The sequence below is a fragment of the Pomacea canaliculata genome, linkage group LG2, assembly GCF_003073045.1.
Source record: "Pomacea canaliculata isolate SZHN2017 linkage group LG2, ASM307304v1, whole genome shotgun sequence".
In the NCBI taxonomy this organism is placed as follows: domain Eukaryota; kingdom Metazoa; phylum Mollusca; class Gastropoda; order Architaenioglossa; family Ampullariidae; genus Pomacea; species Pomacea canaliculata.
The window spans coordinates 13,290,774-13,310,499 of record NC_037591.1 but is presented as its reverse complement, the minus strand read 5'-3'; the positions used below and the strand labels follow the sequence as shown (position 1 = coordinate 13,310,499).

Here is a 19,726-nt window from a genome sequence, read left to right as displayed (position 1 = left end):
TTCGTGCCGCAGAACAGCGCTACAGACAGCTTGCACGGAGAGCATACCGCGGTCAACTTGCAATAGATGGAAGCATCACTAACAGCAAGAAGTGAAGAAGAAGAGAGAAAAAAAAAAGATGAGCGCTCACCTGTGGCTGTGTTGGTTAGTCGTCTTTGTTGGAAGCAAAAGCCATGATGTAGACATCCTTTGATGTCGGCGTTAGTCGGAGGCCTGGTCCCCCTTTTACCTCAAGGCGCTCGCCAGGTAAACTGTCGGGAGTCGTGTGCCGGGTTGACAGGACACAGCAAGAGGCGGGCTCGCGCTGACTGCTCTCCCCTTTGTGACTCTTATATTCCGGAGTCGAGAGTGGCCCTCATTTTACGCTTGCTCCTCTCGCCACGCCGCTAATTTGGAACACCTCGCCTGGAATCGCATGCAGGGTGGGTATCTGTGACGTTTTCTCACGACTGGGGGTACGGGACGTGGCGGGCACGTAGTGATGGTTAATTAAGATGCGTGGAGCTATGCTAATCAGCTGGGCTGCAAGTGTCCCGATCTACCCCGTGCTAATTAGGGTTTTTTTCGCCTGAACTTTTTCTGTCGTTCTCTGGCTCTCTTTTGATGGAGGAGGGAAAATGATATGGTGCAATCTCTGCAAGAGAGATGGGGCAGTGCAGGGCAGAGCATATCTGTGAGTCGAGGTGTGTGTGTGTCAGAGAGAGAGAGATTTCTTGAAGCGAGGAAAAAAGCACTCGTCTTGAGTAAGAAAGCTTTTAACGACTTCTCTCCCCTTCAACAGATGAGGCATGGAAGTTGGAATGGGATGATGGAAAGAAGAAGGACCAAGAGATACGCAGGTTATTATGACGCAGAATCAGTGGTCGCCTTCAGACGCCAGAGGGTGACCTGCCTTGGCCCGACATGCGAAGTCACGGCGTCTGTTGTAAACCGAGGACTCCGAGCACAGGTGGCCTGTCTCTAGGTTCTGGGGCTACACATTTGATTGTCTCCCCGGCACTCGTGCGATAGGAGAAACAGAAGAGGAGAGAGTGTGTGTATGAAGGGCACATAAAGTGTAGTGGTGGTAGGGTGGAGGATGGGTGTTGAAGTGGGGTAGGGGGTAGTTCATTTGGGCGGGGTGTGCAGTGCGAGTCTGTATGGTTATGGACTCCTAGGACTTGTGTGTGATTGCTGTGCGTGTCTAATCATGACTGTGCGTGTGTGGCAGTGTCGACTTCACCGTCTCGAGAGAATGCGCTGGTGATGGTGTGAAGGCGGAGAGGCTCTGACAATGTGTGTGTGTGAAGACGTATGTGTGTGTGTGAAGACTTATGATATATGTGTATAGACTTATGATATATGTGTATAGACGTATCATGTGTGTGTGTGAAGACGTATGTGTGTGTGAAGACTTATGATATATGTGTATAGACGTATAATGTGTGTGTGTGAAGACGTATGTGTGTGTGTGAAGACCTATGTGTGTGTACAGAAGTATCGTGTGTGTGAAGACGTATGATATGTATGTGTATAGACGTATGATATATGTGTATAGACGTATCGTGTGTGTGTGTGAAGACGCAAGAAGGTGTGCACTCTTGATTCCCGTTTTGCAATTCTGTTCCCCTGTGCAGTTTTCTGGGGGCGATATGAACATAGATAGTGTGCATGTGCGTGTTTGCATGTATCTGTGTGAAAGTGTACAGTTTTTAATAACTTTTTTGTCCAAATATCTTCCTTTTTTCCATCTCCATTGTATTAAACCGAATTTATTGGAGACTTTTATTGATATTAAAAAAGTAAATGTGGTTGTTATAAGTCAATGTATTTCATTTTTTATGCTTACACATACACACGCACGGGGGGTGGGGGGTGTGTGGAGTAACATAGTACAGTGGAACCTCGGTTAACGAACTTAATCCGTTCTGGAAAGTTGTTCGTTATCCGAAATGTTCGTTACCCGAAACAGTTTTTTCCATAAGAAATAAAGGAAATAGATTTAATTGGTTCCCAGCCCCTGTTGACTTGCTAATATTTGAAAGTTACAGGCTATACAGGTATTTGTAATGAGAACAGTTATAATGCAATATAAATGGAGTTAAATAAACATAAAAACATTAACGAAAGCATTTAAACATCAGAAAACTTGCCATTTTGACGGCGTGGTTGGAAGCAGGTGTGGGGAGGAAGGGGTGGAATTACTGCTTTGATTCCCCCTCCATGAGCACACGTGACATTATAAAATCGGGGGAGACTTCCCTTTTCTGTAGCTTTGAGGTTAAAGGAAAAAACTTGTCCAGTGTTTGCTCCTTCTGCCTTTTTTGTAAAACTCTGCGGTAATACGACATCACACATCCGACAGACGCATGCCACCTTCATACTTTGAAATCATTTCCTTTTACAATTCATTTGTTGGCCGCTTCCTTGTCATTACCTCACTACTATTAATTGCTCTTAATCTTCTTTGGAATCATGATTGAGGATTATCTTATTAAAATAAAGCACACAAATCACTAAATAAGAAGGATGCGCATAGATAAAGAACGACCGATCGTAACTGTGTCTCGAGCGCGAATGATGACATGCTGGTCGGTCACGTGTGGTTCACGTGGCTGTTCGTTATCCGAAATTTTGTTCGCTATCCGAGACAAACTTTTAACAAAATTTTTGTTCGTTAACCGAAGTATTCGTTATCCGAGGCGTTCGCTAACCGAGGTTCCACTGTATATCTAATTTCAGCATTGACAGCCTTTGATTTCACGTGCTCTTCCCGAGATCAGACGAGGCTTAGCGAGAAAGTGACGGTGTTGCCTCGGCTTTTAACGAGCGCCTACAGTCCTGATTAATCTGGAATCAAATTTCAACGAACGGCGTCAAGCTTGGTCCAGACCATGGTGACTGAGTGCGAAGGGTGTCCAGGGTGGGGCGTGAGTCCTGTCACTTGCCGGATGTTTTGAGTTCACAGCTTGTGACAGCCATTGTGATGGGTTTTCGTTATCATTGCCTGTGTCTCATGCGTCCTCGATGGCGGTTTCAAAAAGTAAATGAAGAAAGTTCTGACGAACTTATCCCACCTCCCACACACAATACTCCTGCCTTCTCGATTGTGGCGTGCTAAGTTGTATAGGTGAATTCATTATCCCCTTTTTTTACGATTTCGGTTTCTCGAGAGCAAGTAACAAAAAGGGTTTGCTTAGTTTTGTGGCAATGAGTTGACAGTGACATATGTGATTGTCAATTCGTCGTACAGCTAACTCACTGGAAACATCCCGCTACATGTCGTGCAGATATTCAGGCACGCACAAAAGTTCAAGCATTTTCAGTCGAAATATATATATATGTACTAAAGTACTTTGATAGCAATTTTGCCGCTGGTGGCGTACCACACACACAAATACGCGAACGTGTGTGTGAGAGATAGCTAATGAATCAGCCCGTATCAAGAGATGATTTTTACAAGTTTTACAGGAAAGCATTTATATACAGAGAGTCCGTGGGAATTAATGCAGGTTCCAAGAAACATGACGGCCTGTTGAATGTCCTCTTTGCCGACCTTTGCTGCATGCGAAATACAAACCCTCTTCCAACAGACTTGGTTTTTCCCACAATTCATCTCCCCTCTCCCCCTCCCCCAAACCCAACAGGAGACTACCGTTAGCTATAGCTATGTGCTAACCCTGTGTATTCTTTGATACACGCCTTCGGTTATCCAAGTTTTAGAGGAAAGAAGGAGAGACAGAAAAAAAAACCCTCGTGAAATCACGTTTGAAGGAAACTTTAGGACTCACGTGTACTCACACAATGTCATGTGAGTAGAGGGTCACTCACGTTCGTATACACATTGTCCCTCCCGTACCCAAATACTCACACGTCTGTATGTCATCTGACACCCCTACGTGTACAAAAGCGTATACACCCAACACCCACTAGCACTTTTTCACCATCTTTTTTTCAGACAAGGTACTTGCGAGTGCACAGTGGACATCAGGAATCGGTGACCAGAAGCCAAGACACAGATCGTCGCTAGCTGCCTGCTGTCTAACATGAATCATTCAGCTATGAATACACATAGATGGCTGCTTGGAGTTAGCCCAGCCATCTTGCTAACGCCTACATAATGATCTTCCGTGCCCGTACCCGTAGCTCATTCTTCTTCTTGTTCTTAATGGCTCCCAGTGGAACATAGGACCACTCACACACCTAGTGGGGTCCATTTTTCCCCCCAAAATTACATGCCTACACATCATCACTCAAAGTTAGAAATGTACATAAATACATTTACTTTTTCAGGGACTACAGCCAATAGGAGAGCTGGGGCCATGTTAACTACGCGTATCCCTGGAAACTGTGGCATCACACATCCGATCTTTTTTCTGTGCTTAATTATGTTTAAAGGCTTCTATCTCCAGAACAGGGGACCTTATTCACTCAGCTTTTTGGAGAGAGTATTTTGTCCTTGGCTCAAAGACAGAATATGTTTATATATATATTGTTTCTACCAACTGAATCCCCCAACTGGGTCTTTAAGATGGGTAATTGGAATTGGTCTGAATTGTGTATGATATTATAGGTGAAGGACCACTCTATCGGATGGCGGAGTAGGTATTGTGGAATGCACTTATTGACAAAAACGCTGTTTTTCTCCAGACCACATGGCCATGGGCTCTGCTTTGACTGGTCAGTCAGCGGAAGGAAGACTAAAGACGAAGATACTAAAAGGCTGTATCTGGAAAGTGTATATAAAAACAGGGGGAAAACATGGCTCTTGCTGTCTTACCCTGTCACTTTGGGAGAGACAGAGATGTCGCGACGTTAGTCACACACGTTGAGGAGGTCCGAGAGGTGAGCTGATGTCAGCTTCTTAAAAGAAGATCTTTAGATTGTAGAAGCAGGTATTTAAGTTAAGGTTATGGAGCAGACCTTTATGATTGTTTGTAGTGAAATTAATAGTGTTGTAGAGATAACAGTTTGTTGTTTTCCAATTATTGTCTTGTGTTATGGATCCACTACTATCTTCTCGCCCTTGTCTGTCCGCTTCCTGTCTTATGTAACAAGGGCACGTGACTCCCAGGATATTGGGAACCGGAGACAGCAACTTATGTCAGGTAGCAAGGATCCCAGATACACTCTTTTTTCATTCTTTATTATTCTGTTATAGAGACGCCTCTCCCGGTTGGACAGGTCGAGCAGTACCCCGATATTTTGCGTGGTGGATATCTTGGGAACTAATCCCGGTGCCGGAGCGCCCCAGTATGCGAGCTTCAAGGCTAGTAGTTCGTGCAATCAACCGAACGACTGCTCGGGATTTCTGGTGCCATGCAAGTCCCTTGGCAGAACATACACTGACTCATCCACCCCCGCACTCACCCGATTATTAGTCAGTCTGCATGCTGTTCCTCGCTGACCTTACAGCTGGGACCGCTCGCATTGTTATAAGTGGTTATTAAAAGTTGTTGCTCCCACATTTGATTTACCCGTATGTATGCATTTACGTATATGTTAGAGACGACACAGTGTTACATGGATACACATGAGAAAGAGGCTTTAAACTCAATCACCGATGCTGTTGAGAGCAGGGGTGGGAAAACTACGTCCCGCGGCTGCCTTCAAAGGAAAGACTGGTTTTAACGTTTTATTGTGGGTTTTTGTGTTTTGCTTGAGATGCCTTTACCTTTATGCTTATGCATAATAGCTTCGTTTTTTTTATCCATCTTTTCTTTTTCCATTTTCTGTTGTTACTCACAAATTGAGACATCATGTCTCTGGCCAATGGACAAAGGGCACTGCACTGTCCGTAAGAATAAGGCGACGATGGCACCTCCCTGAAAGTACAGGAAAAATAAATAGTAAATTAAAAGCATGGAGGCGCGTCGACATTATGCAAATTCCCAATTAAAAACCGTTACAGAAGTGACACTGTCATTTCATCATCTGAAGCCAAAGCACGCGCTAATAATTTCGATTCCACCCTAAACGCGGTCAAACGAAAGACCTTGCAATCGTTATAAATTAATGAAACTGGGATTTTACATACTGGGGAAAAAAAGGGGAGAAATAAGGGGGGAGAACGAGAGGACGAATTTTAATATTAATCTGACACCAAGTCATTCAGTCCCTGTATATGCTCCGCGCGTTGCATGACGAAAGACGTTTCTGGAAGAGGGTCAAAGGTCTCGCGGTCAGAAGGCTGAAGGTCGTAAATCGGGAGAGATGTCTTTGTTCATGTGTATACAGTATGAACAGCAAAGGACTGATACTCCTAAGCAGATGCACTGAACATAGCCTATGCATCACTGACACAATGTTCTGTCTCCCACACGAAAACACCTGGATGCACCCCAGACCTGCCTCTTACGTTTCCAAAACGCTTTAGAGGGGAAATTTCCCAAAGAAACATATCTCACCCATCTCAAAGACATGGATCAAGTTCAGACAAATGGATGCAGTTCAAAGATACAGTCACTGCCATCGGGAAGGAAAAACACGGTTTAGTCCCGAATGTCAGCAGGTAGGCGGCTTTGACAATCTCCCCATCGCAGATCGTAGTTGGCGCTTGCTTGGCAATGGGCAAACCAAAGTTACAAGCTCTTACCAAGCTTGGACGAATCTTGCGTGCTTTGCTGGGTACAAACAGGTCTCTATACAAAAGGCACATCGCACAGGTTTGGTGCCACAAGTTCTTTTTGAGCATCAGTTCACAGAAGCGGATACCGAGCACTTTCGCAAGACAAATTCCAGAGATAATTGTGTATCATTTGGAAATGAAAGAGCACTTAAATTGTTAACTCTCAGATCTACCTTGTTTATCAGTCTTTTAGAAGCATGTTATACTTCCATATAGATAACGCTTTTAATTGTTGTTATTCCAGTGATTTATTTCAACAATTACAGTTTTGTGTGTGTTATGCATCACAACTAATAAGAAAGTAGGGTTGGGGCTGTAAAGACTATTGAAAAATGTGATAACGTAGAAAATACTACAATTTGGGCAATAAGCTTTTTCACTCAGAGATAGGGATATAGTAAAGCAAAAAAAAAATGTTGCATCACATTGACATTGGGCACCTGCCCAATCTATTCCGTGTACAATATAATCAGTGTTAGGTGAAACCATGCACTGCCTGTCATGTATACATTTTCTTTTCAAATTTAATTCATTTCCATAAGTGTGAAATTACTTTTATGTTAGTTAATGGGAATTTTAAATTTGTTGTACTCACAAAACAGTATCGTGCCTCTTGGGACATTTGTCATTATTGAGTTTACAGAGGAAGGCCGTGTTGACCATACTATGCTGAAGACTTTATTATTTTAGGATGGTGTAAGTTGCAGGTTCATATATATATATATGCGCACATGCAGTAGCTGACTGTATACTATTACCAATTATGTACTAACTGCTTTTTATAATGCATTGCTGTAACATTATCTATGGCTGAAATAGTACCACTGTTATTGCGCTTGCTAATCATTTCTGGTTATGGTGTATATTTGCTTATGCTACATGTTCTTAACCTTTCCTTCATGGATTATTTATTTTTCAGTGTACCAGCACCACCATTACCAGACCCACTACAACCAAAAGTGGCAAACAACCCCTTATATCCACAGGCGAGTGCACTAACCACAAGAGTAGTGCCACCACATTATGAGCATCTCAATGACCAACATGTTAATTCTATACAAGGAAAACAAGAGGAGCCTTAGAAGGCAGCATCCAGTAAGTGTCTAACGAAGGTAATTGAAAATATTTTATGTTATGGGTTTAATTTCTTTCTTTTTTGTTTGCTTTTTCCGATTTATTGTGAATTCCCTTTCACAAAACACATGTCGAAAATAGTTTTGGTTGTACAAGAGTTGCCTCACAAACCACCGTTGATAGGCTTTATTCACCCATAATCAAAGTATGTAAAAGTGAATTACTTTGTGAAATGTCAACTTTTGTTTTATGTCTGGCATGTTCTCAAACAAGGGATAGAAATAAAATTGATGCTGCAGGAAGCAAAAGATATACTGGTTCATTTGACGGAACTGGTAACTAAAGACAAGCCTGCTCCAGCAAGGGATACTCATCTGTTGCCAGAAGATTTAATCCTTCCAGTTAGAACACAGCAGGAGCTGTTAGAGCTGGAATGATGATGACTCCTTTCATGAATTACTCGTATGTAAAAAGTTGTTAAAGCCTTGATTGAAATTATAAAAGTTTATAATAATTTATGGGAATTATTACAGCATAGCTTTACTTTTTTAAAAACTTTATATGTTTATGTAGGGAATGCATTAGAGAAGGATCAGTTCTTGTGAATCTGTCATATTCATATATTTTTTAACATAATGCACTACCTAAAAGTCAAATGGGAATTATTCAATTGATTGGGAAGATAGGTTAAATAAAGCCTTTTAATCTTTATGGTTATTGGGGAATGAAGCATTACCCCAGCAGCAAAGGAATATTGGCTACAGGTGGGGCACATGTCTTGAGTATCCGGGGGCCATGTGGCAAAATGGCGTCCGACCCATAGCGAAAGTGAAACCGGGCCGTAACAACGGGGTCATGTCGGTTTTACCTGTGAAACAAGCGTGGGACGCTTCTCTCCCCCTTGTGACCGCTAGTCAACCCTGATGGCTCATGGGTACGTCCCATCTTTTTTTTTTTATATATCCCACTATTTATATCTTCAGATTATTGGTATTTTTAGGGATTTCGGCATATCCTGATTTACATATTTCTAAATCAAGACATACCAAAATTCCTAAAAAATACCAATATCAAATGGATTAATAATTTGTGTATTTTGCAATAATTATATATATAACAAGCAGCAAAAGAGTGCACAAAAGTGCAAAATGTTATAAAAAAACAAACAAACATGATTTGTCATTTATTGGCGTTTATTGAGGTAAAATAAGGATAAAAAGCAAACTAAAAAAATTTTTTTTAATATAAAATTTTTTTTAAAGCATTGTCTCATTTGTATACATAAACAATTTATCATTTATCAAGGTAAAAATATTATCACAAATAAGGATAAAAAGCAAACTAATATAAAAAAAAATGTTAAAAATATACAATTTTTTTTAAAGCATTGTCTCATTTGTATACATAAACAATTTATCATTTATCAAGGTAAAAATGTTATCATAAATAAGGATAAAAAGCAAACTGATAAAAAAAAAATTTTTTAAAATATATAAAATTTTTTTAAAGCATTGTCTGTTTGCATACATAAAAGATGTTTCCTCTTGATATATTAATGCAACATTCGTTATTTAATTATAAGTTGTAGAACGATGCAAAACCATGTATCCATTGACAAAACAATTAAAATTAAATTGCAGTTTCCTTAACACTAATTACATTTTCACAAAGAAAAGGTTCAAAGATCTATGACAATATATCAAATGATAAGTATGAACTGAATTGCTGTCAAAAAAGAGTGATGCTTTAATAGACATTTCTAAAAAAAAATCAAAGTCATGAAATTAACTATAAAAGGTTCTAGGTTGGATTGCAGCTTATGGTATTAACTACAATCTTTTAAAACAGATTAAAATTTTAAATTGCACCTTTATCACTAAGAAAAGGAAACCATCAAACACATGTTTGAAACACAATTATGTTCAAGAATTTTAGAAGGTATTAGAAAAGAACTGTAAACATATAAATGATTCTGAATTTACCACAACACATCTCTTATTGGATCGGGTGAAAATATCCTCATTGATAAATTAATGGGTTAGAGTAAATAATAATCACAGCACAGTTTTATATAATTATATAAATCCAGATTTAGTATATGCAGGTTTATGTACAAGAATTTTACAACTGTAGGTAGAAAGTTGCACAGCTTTACTTGTCCTCCACCCCAGAACAATTAACTGACGTATAGGCTGTGCTCAACCCTTTCCCTTCTGCCATTCTCTTGATCCCTAGCACCAGCTAACCAAGTTGATGCATGCAAGTCAGCATCCGTAGCTTCAGGATAACTTTTTCTTGCAGCATCTAAAAAATAGAACAAATATAAGAATATGAGGTCTGCATAAAAAAGTAATCACTTAATTGTAGGTTACTGACCCTAAAATCCAGAATATAATGTGAAACAAAAAGAGGTACAAGCAAATTATACTGATATGTAAAGTGGCATAAAAATTTAAAGCGTTATAAACAGAAAGGAACTACAAGTGGAACTGCATTTGAATTTCAGTTAGAATTTCTATAGGCAGAAAAACTCTGGAAATTCTAATTTCAAAAACAATCCCAATACATGGGAACTGTAAAGATGTCTATAAACTGTCATTTTAATTCCTTTCTACACAGTGTTAACCAGCTGATTAAAGGACTACAGTCACTAGAAATTGCGTAAACATGTGTCCATATTTTATTTTGGCAATGTAATTCAATCACAATAAAATGAGGTAGGGACAGTTCTCCAGGCCTGATTTATCTTCCTGTCATTTTTTTTTATGACTCATGAAAATTCTTGTCTGCACCTAGCAGAGTCAAAGGTTAAGGTTCATAACTAAAAGATAAAGAAACAATCCAAACAGTCCTATTTTATGACAAGCATGTATTAATGTACCGTATACACACACACACACAGAGTCAAATATTTAAATCCTTACCCTGAACTGTTTGTAAAATGAAGGGGTGGTTCTTGAGTCCCATTGAAGTTGTAAGATCAGGCCAACTCAGTTGAAAATAGCACAGATAGAATGCCCCTCACTACATGCTTTAATGTGAAGCCCGACGCATCACCGAATGGCATTCCTGAAAACAGACAAAAATAAATACACATCATTTAAAAAAAAAATTGCAGTGGGCAACATTATAATACCTGTTATGACAACTAGTATTTAAAGACACACCCCCCCCCCCCCGCAAAAAAAAAGACAGCAACAATTCAGGAAGTTTCATACAACCAAGCAAAAGTGGGTACAGAAAATTTACTATCTGCTCTAATCAATGCCACCATAACAATGCCTTTATTACTTTTTAGTACTGCAAACATGTCATTAGTTTTATACAATGAATGGTATGGTATGGAAACCTTTAAAGGGAATCAGATAAAAAGATTTGACTCCTCCTACTAACAAATCAGAATAAAGCACATACCAAGCATGTCCTTTTTTATGGGTCTGTCTTCATATCTCCCTCAAGACTCTCTACATCTTCTGCTGATTGTTAAGGGAGACTGGAACCCCTCTGGCAGATTTCCCGTGTCATTTGCCTTTCCTGTTCTTGTTCCTCCATCCATGTAAACATCCTTTTAAGGTTGTTTGTATCATTCTTCATCTCTTCCAGAAGAGACAGTTGTTGCATCCCAACTTTCTCTAGTTTAGTTCTAACCTAAGAACACAATAGCAGAAAACATGTAAAATACTGATCTTTGCTAGCTTTGCTATAGTTCACAATGCCTGGAAAATACCATTAATTTTGGTTACTCTTTACCATTTGTCATATCTATTTGATATGTGATCCATATTTGTTTCAAATTTTTTCACTATGGCAAAAGGCTGGGATTTTCCGCTTCCAGTTTAACTCATAAAAGCACTGTTCATAACTCTTGGCCAAGGGTAAGAAGAAAAAAAAGCTAAAATGATTATAAACAAAATGGCTTTAAATTACCTTCCAAGGGGTTATGGGTCTTTATGCTGGCAGGCTGAAAACCAGACAATGGAATCGGAAGGCGCTGGGGGTGTGAAGGCAAAGGTGAAACAGTCCTTTTTTGAAAGCTGCTACTTGGGGACACCCTTGAGATGGTGCCAACCACTAGTGGCAAAGAGTATGGCAATGGTGGTGGACATTGCTGCATAACTGAATGGTCAGCATATAGTGATTCCTCGGCATCCTTCTCTCCTTCGCTGTTAGCTGTGCATCCCTGTGTCAAATGAATACATTTGCATAAACTTTTTTCAGCTTAGTACATTTAAAACTGTCAGCTGCTGATAGGTTGTTAAAATTTTTTTAAAGAACATTTTATTGTTATTGTACAAAACTTGTTTATCACTGTATGCTATTTTACCAGAAAGAGGACACAGCCTTGTGTCCCTACATGATGTCCACTAAAAAAAATTCCCTAAAATTAAGCAGAGGAAATGAAAACAGACCGAAATCTAATCGGAGTTATCCGTATCCTTTTTGGTTGAGTGGGAGCATTTTTGTCATCACTCTCCACCTCCGACATTTTTGTCCCTTGCAGATTCAGCTAGATTCTTGGTAGTTACCTGCATGGAAATAAATATAGAAGGCAAATAAGATTTCACAAATCAAGATCAAAAGTATAATAATAACACACTCTTATAGTGCAGCATCACAACAAAAGCTACACTATCTGTGGTGTAATGACTGTGTTCAAACAGTTCAGGTATTATCTTTTTCTCCTTCCTTAAATCTGCAGCACACAATAACATAGAAGTCATTTTGACCATTAATGGTCACATGCTTCATAAATTTTCTTTCTGCACAAGGATTATGAATATTATGAATCAAAAGTAAATTGCACTTACTTAATGACTTGTGCAGGAGAACTGGAAGCATAGGACATGAGGAATCAGCTTTATAGCTCTAATTAATGAAGCTTGCATCTGGTTCAATAGATTGTAGTGGGAAGTTGCACACCCTGTGACCACTTTCATCTTAAAATGCCAGCAGCCAGCTATCTAGAATAACAGTAAAATAAATTATTGACCATTATGCAGTTATTATGATTTGTTGTTGAAAAAGACCATTAAAGTTGTCTGAAATGATACTTCCAGTCACAATCAGTTGTCAATGGGCTATCTATATAAGTTTTTTTTTTGGTTCACCACTGGGAACACAATCCTTATGCTGCTCTTTGACAAATATTCTTAATGATCTGCTGCAGTGGAAAGTTTGGTGTTTGAAAAAGTCGTTTAAGCTAGCCTAAAAAGTTATAAAATTGAGAGGCAGAGTTAAGAGTCCAAAGGACCAAATCTGTCAACATTATCAGCAATATGTGACAAAGCAAGTACATTTTACACCAAAAATCCTTTACCATACAAACACTGCTTCTTGAACAAATAAACATGAAAGGTTATGAGCCTAATAATCAGCATAGTTCACACACAGCCCAGGACTTGCAAGACAAAAAAAAAAAAAAACCCACAATAAATAAGAGAAAAAAATATTATACTGCCCGAAGAAACCTGGCATTTTAACGCTATCGTACCAGTAAACAGACGGAACTGTCGAAGCTCTGTTACGTTCCACTTTCGTAATCGCAATTTGAGGAAATTCTGACAGCTCCAAATTCTCTCCATTGCTAACGGCTAAAGAATTATCAAATGCAAGCGTTCAGAACTGCTGAGCACGATTTCTACCTCTGTCTGGAAAACTTGTGCATTTATTGCGTTAATGTGTACTCTTAATCTTTTTTCTCTTAGAATGATATTCTGCATTAAATTTGGACATTTCTGTAGTTAAAATCTCAATAACTATGTTAATATAGAGTATAAAAATTATACGTACTGTTATCGAAGCGTCGAACACATGTATCAGTATAGAAATTGACCGCTTGAGAAGCTTTTCTGTTGGGAAAAGTGTAGACTCACAAATTTGAAAATGGCGGCTTTGCCTGCACGCATGTGGTCGTATGTAGCACGCCATGGCGAAGAGTCATTGCCATTGTTAGGGGTCACGACCCTATATGTGGGGTTGATCTCCCGCACTCTGGTTTCGCCTCGGCGAGCGTGGAGCTTGGCTTATGTGCGCATGCGCTGACAGCGCCATGCCCGACGAGTCAATCTTTGCGATAGATTGACCCCCTGTATCACAGTCGGATCAAGACAAACTTGGTGGACCCCTTGAGCTTATGGTTTCCGATGCTGCTAGGGTAGATGTCATTTGTTTATGGAAGTGGTGCTTGCTGTCTTATTTTCTCAATCCCTTTAAGGCAGGGGTGCAGTTGAAACATCCACTTCTCAGGCCAGCAAAATCGTGTGGTCTGACACTGCCAAAGCAACCATTAATTGTATATTTGACCAAATATAGCAGGCTATTATTTTAAGTTGATAATTTTCTATTGCCTCTGAATGGTGTTATAAATATTCATATGGCCCTTGACAGAAAAAAGGTTCTAAGGGGTCAGGATTTCACAGCTGGTTTTAATGTGTAGGGATGTAAATGTACATTTTGTGTATGGTTTAAGCTTAACTCTGTTTTGTGAGCATAAATAATTAAAGCCATGTATATTTTCACCAAACCCTTTCTTGTCTATTATGTGTGTCATATTTTTGACAAACATGTTTACTGTCTTCTAATGCATTTGCAGATCAAAAGCCTCTCTTTTGTGTGTGTGGTACAGACGCAAAGGATTGTGTGAAAAGAATCGTGTGGCAAATCCTGATCGACAAGGTTGCTAGGAATTATAACTGAACAGGTAAAAAGGGAGAGAAGCGTGCTTTCAAGGGACTTAAAGATGCAGACCATGATCTGCAGTAAGTGATGTATAAATATTAGTTTATATTATTAGACTATAGCTATATGATATATTTTATATACATATTTTAACCCAAAAGAGGTACTGATATAAGTGCTCATTTTTGTGTAATATATGTTGACATATTTCATTGCTAACTCCACCAACATTTTCTTTAACTCCTTATTGTAAATTGTCACCATTTGTTGTACATATGATTGATTGTTATTGTGTAATATAGTTGCAGTGCTGAAATATGTTTTAATAAAAAGGAAAGTTTTAATCTGCTGTGTATGTCGTTCCTGTCATGTTAAGTGGGACTGTGTGTGTGAAAAATAACATCTCATTTTGTTTGTTAAACATTTAAATAACATTTAAAAAAATTTGGTAAGTCTTTTGATAAATTTGTATGCACAGATTACTAAAACATTACTTCAGTGGGCATGATAAACAATTGCTGCGATCATTATTCAAACATTTCATGCGACCATTTTATAAATCTTTCTTGTTTCAATGCTATCTGGTTATAACTAGGTCACCATCTATTAGTGAGCGTTTGTGTATGCTAATTTCTGAATTCTCCAATCCAATGGGATATGATAACAGTTACAGACACATTTCAGAGAAACTGACTTACAAACCAAAATTTTATTCTTTGGCTTTCAAAACTGATATGTAATAGTTACAACCCAGCTTTATTTCTGAGGAATGTTGTATAGTACAGAGAGGGATGCAGGTGCAGTCAACAGTCTGTCACTCATTAACCAGGATGTCACGCTTCGCTTTGCTTTTTTTGGCTACCAGCTATTCAAAATTATTACCCCGGTATGATCAGATAACTGTAAAAACGACTTAGACTCAATCGCTCTTTATCCGTGTCAATGAAGACAAAATGTAATTGTAGCTCCTAGAAGACGCTCACAGTAAAAGAATACTTTCAGCTAAGCCATTAAGCACTAAGAGAACTGCTAAATGCTGATTATATGCTGCCATAGGACACCGATCTAAACGAAAACCCTCATTAATGTAACTGTCCGTCAAACATCAAGGGATATAACTCTGCTGTCCCTCTTTGAAAAAAAAGTGGAGTTGTTTCCCTTCGGAACAGCTCCCGACGCGATTCACCCTAGACAACGAGGGACGAAAGTAGAGCCAGACTACGGTCACTCCCACTTCATATCATTCTTCAGACAGGGTGATGTTTCATGGTGCGCTTTGCTGCATTCTCACAACTCTCGGACAAAAGGATTTCGATATTGAAATATATATTCGATATATTGAAAGGCGTCGATCTCTGCTTAGACCCGATTATGAAGTCCGAGAAATCTGAACATCAGTTCAACATGTACAGACTGGTAACTCAATACCTGAAATGTTTGAAAGTTCAACATCAGGCACGTTTTGAAAAGAAATTGTGTTGGTTCATACATCCCTCCAGGCTTCATGAAGTGCAGACCTTACTTCCAACTACAACTGTCACTTCTGTGGGTGTGTGTCTTTAGTATTTCGTTCCAAACCCAAATTAAGTTCTCAGTGCACAAAGTGTAGGAAATGGCATCACGCGCACAGAAGTAGCGGTGTCTGCCAAAGGCGGAGTGGTTCATGCGCGCCGCGGCCACCGGTTGGCTTCAAGCTCTCAAACAGCAGTACTCTCCTGATCTTTGATCGTGGCTGTATGTGCACTCTCGCAGTTGTTGCGTTTCATTACTCAAACAAAGAATATCGTCATCTTTATTCTCCACCTCATGTTGCTATATCCGTCACATTTTGTATAAACTTTCCTTTGTAATGTCGTCGTTACCTGGCGTTACTGAAACAGGTATACCTTCATTCATAACAATTCTGAAGGGTCTGCTTCCAGTCGTGCCCGATAGACAAGCTACATGCCGTTTCATTCCTCTCAAACTTCAACTGTCTTGACAAACTTCCTGCTAGTTGTGTTCTCTCTCACTCATCTCTGCACTCTTGACTCTATAACGCAGATAAATTATGTATTTATTTCGAGAGAAATGTGTTATGGGTATAGTAGCGCGGGTATTCGATTTGAGGTTCGTCCCGAGGCTTGTGACTGTCGTCTGTCCACGTTGTATAAGGGTACTTAATAATATTTACCAGGAAAGGTAGACACCACCGACGTTTGTAGGTGGATTGCTGTCTGCCAGGACCAAAGCTTAGCCTATTGCGAAGTCCTCCGCTGTTAGTCTCAACAAAGAATGTGACTAAACCGGAAGCTTTGTACAAACCTGCCTCAGTTTAGTAGTTAACTGGAAAAATCTGTTCACTCCTCCGACAGCTATGATCAAATTTCCTTCACCATCCAATATAGCTTTAAAAAAATGCGGACAATAAGGTTTGCAGGCAACAGCACATTTCAATAGAATCCCAAGGTTTCCGTTTCGTTTTCTAAAAATGGTGTTAGGGGAAAGTTACTGCAGTCATCGCCGTGGGATCTTCAGGAAACAAAAAGCAAACTAACATCTCTGTAAGGCTCGAGGGATTTTCCGACTTAATAAATTCCCTTGTTTTGATGTCACGATTTTCATGTTTTCTTTGAAGATTTTCACTATGACTACACATATTTCGAATGTACATCTAAAAATATTTTGTTTTAAAATTAATTTTGGTCCGTTTTGCGGAGGTTTTTCAAAAGGAAAGCGAAAATCCATTTGTTTACACTTCTTTCTTTTTCTCTTCTTCCACGCTCACAGGCACACGTTCATGTCCTAGATAGTTGTTTATCCAGACTGTCACGAGGATGTCGGTTAAGCGCAGTATTGATCTACGCAGCGTCCGACCTGTAGAAGTCAAGGCTGTCTAAAAAGTTTTGTACGAGTATTTGTAAACAGTGGGCTCTTTTCCCCAACTAAACTGTTGTCTTTCACCTTAAGAAGTTCCTGCCGTTGTGTGTTGTTTGGCGGATAAAGGAAGAGGTTAAAAAAAAATCTGAATTCATCAGTAGGTGGACGTCGTCATGACTACAGTCAATTTGAGATACAATACAATATAGTACGTAGTTTACATATGTCCACAATAGAGCCAGTAATTTTTAAATGAATAATAAAAATATAGTCACGCCTCAGCCACCACATAGTTACACTCACCCAGTGATGATTGTCACGGGCACACCATGATCAGTATTACGCGCTACAGATAAGAAAACAAGGGTTCATTAGACAGTCCTGGTCAAGAGTCTTCTCCCACTTGGTATTGACAACTTGGTAAAAGCATTCTTCTTGTTTTCATCTGCGACCAAGGGGTGGCACTTTGTAAACAGTGATTTAATCATTTTAATGGGTGAGAGGGGTCTGTGATGATGCTGACAGCTGTTAACCGCACAGCCCTGGTGTATAAATGACCTAAGGGTCTTTAATTGTTTGCGAAAAGCCAATTAATGATCTTGCTAGCATTCTTAACAACTCTCGTCAAACAAGCTTTATCCTTGATTGAGAGAACGCCAAGCCACTATGATTGAATGTTAAAATGCTCTTGATCGGGCTGCGATATCGTCTCAAGGATAAGACGCTGACTGAAATTCTTCAACTGCCTTAGCAGGAACAGGCACCGATGTCCTTTCGATTTCACTGTTTTCATGAAAGGGTAGTTTACTGTCTAGCACTCTGCCAAGATACCTTAAGCTTTGCACCTAATGTTCTACCGTTTCACTGCCAATAGCCACTAATGTTGTGATAAGTCTAGGCGTCGAGGTTTTCTGCGGATACTTTATTTTCTCCCCCCCCCCCCACCTTCCTTTTCACCATAGTGCGAAATTACCTGAAGGTGGAAGCATTTTTCTAATAAATCAACCAAGCAACCGACCTACAGCACTTCCCAATGTGAACCTTTGCGGACATTCCCGAAGAAACTCCCTCATTCAAAGTTTTAGGGTTGTGTGAACATTTAGGACTTAGTACCATATATTAATCATGTATATCTTGGATGTTCGAGACATTAAGATTCTTCTGTGACATTGTTTCTGTGTATGTGTGTATAGTGATGTTTGTAGTTTGGTTCTCAACAACAATAGACAATTTTTGTCAAGCACTCTTTTGAGATTGTAAATCTCGTATTGAGGTCAACGCAGAGAGATTCAGAGAAAATTACTGTCGCATAAAACATTCGTTTCGCTTCTTCTTGTTCTTGCAGCAGGAAGGACTACAAGGGAAGTTTCTGATGTCAGCTTTGGAGCTTCCCATGACGTGTAGAAAGGAATAAAATTTTCAAGTACATGTATTGGCTGGAAAAAATGCCGACATCTATGGGTCCACGATCAAGCAGTCGAGTTATTGCACGATCTGTCGTAAGCATTTCGCTCTCCCTCAAATCACGTAATATTCCCCACGCGATGAAATCGTCATACCTACGTTTTTGCAACGTTGATATAACGAATGCCATTTGCGGGGGCCCATACAAAATGAAGTTTAATTTTAGCAGTTACGTATTATCTCTGGTGGACAGGGAAGTCCCATTGCGAAAAGATTGCGAAATCCGCGACACTTGGAAGCTATATTTAGCTATTACCTCATCGTGACTGGGTGAGTGGGCGACTTTTGCAACGACAGCGCAACGCCGCCGCGTGGACGACGTGGCACGTACGTACAGCCTGCGTATGGTCTACGTCCGTCGGCATGAGAATAATCATTGCTTGTGTGATCAGCATCAGCTGATGTTGCATTTGTTTATGTGAACAGCATCAGCTGATGTTGCATTTGTTAGTCACGAGGCTCCCGTTACAGATTTTGCCAAGCTTGCAGTTTGGTCATTGATCCCCGCGTGTCTACATTTCTGATTAATATAAAATACAAATATAAATAGAAATTAGTAATGAAGCACGATATCAAGCATCTAAAATCAGTGTGGCCTTACACTACTTCGAGACATCTCGATCAGGGACTTGTATTATACATCTTTGGCTCGATTTTAAAATTTCGATATGTAAATACACTGATTCTTTCAGCTTTAGTTTTGTACTCTATCTGTTTAATAATTATGTCTACACCTGTTTTAGTGTAAATTTTCTGCTTCATCTGTCTAATGTATACACTGTCAGTTTGCCATATTTGTATGAATTTTCATCTCTGACATGTGCCTACGAATGTCAATACGTCTCTGTGTTAGTTTCGTGCCCGAATCTGTACAGTGTTTGGATTTAGTTTGTACATGTACTGTTCTTTATAAATACGTGTAGACATTGTGTGTTTAGTTTTCCACTCGATCTAACAAGAATGTATATATATGCGCTTAACTGTGTGTATCAGTTTATTTTTGTGTTCAATTTATTTAATAAATAATGTGCGTTAAATTCAAAC

At 39.5% G+C, this 19,726-nt stretch overlaps 1 long non-coding RNA gene across 7 annotated transcripts; it reads left to right on the top strand.

Moving 5' to 3' along the window:
- The first annotated feature begins 135 nt into the window (after positions 1-135).
- On the top strand, positions 136-14,703 carry LOC112556102. Of its 7 annotated transcripts, none has more exons than XR_003097609.1 (7): positions 136-422; positions 782-949; positions 4,630-4,824; positions 5,141-6,490; positions 7,527-7,719; positions 7,955-8,143; positions 14,274-14,703. It is a non-coding gene; the product is annotated as an uncharacterized LOC112556102 (long non-coding RNA). The 7 variants fall into 7 exon arrangements; XR_003097608.1 differs by having other exon boundaries at positions 5,141-7,303; XR_003097613.1 differs by lacking the exon at positions 5,141-6,490.
- Positions 14,704-19,726: the final 5,023 nt, after the last annotated feature.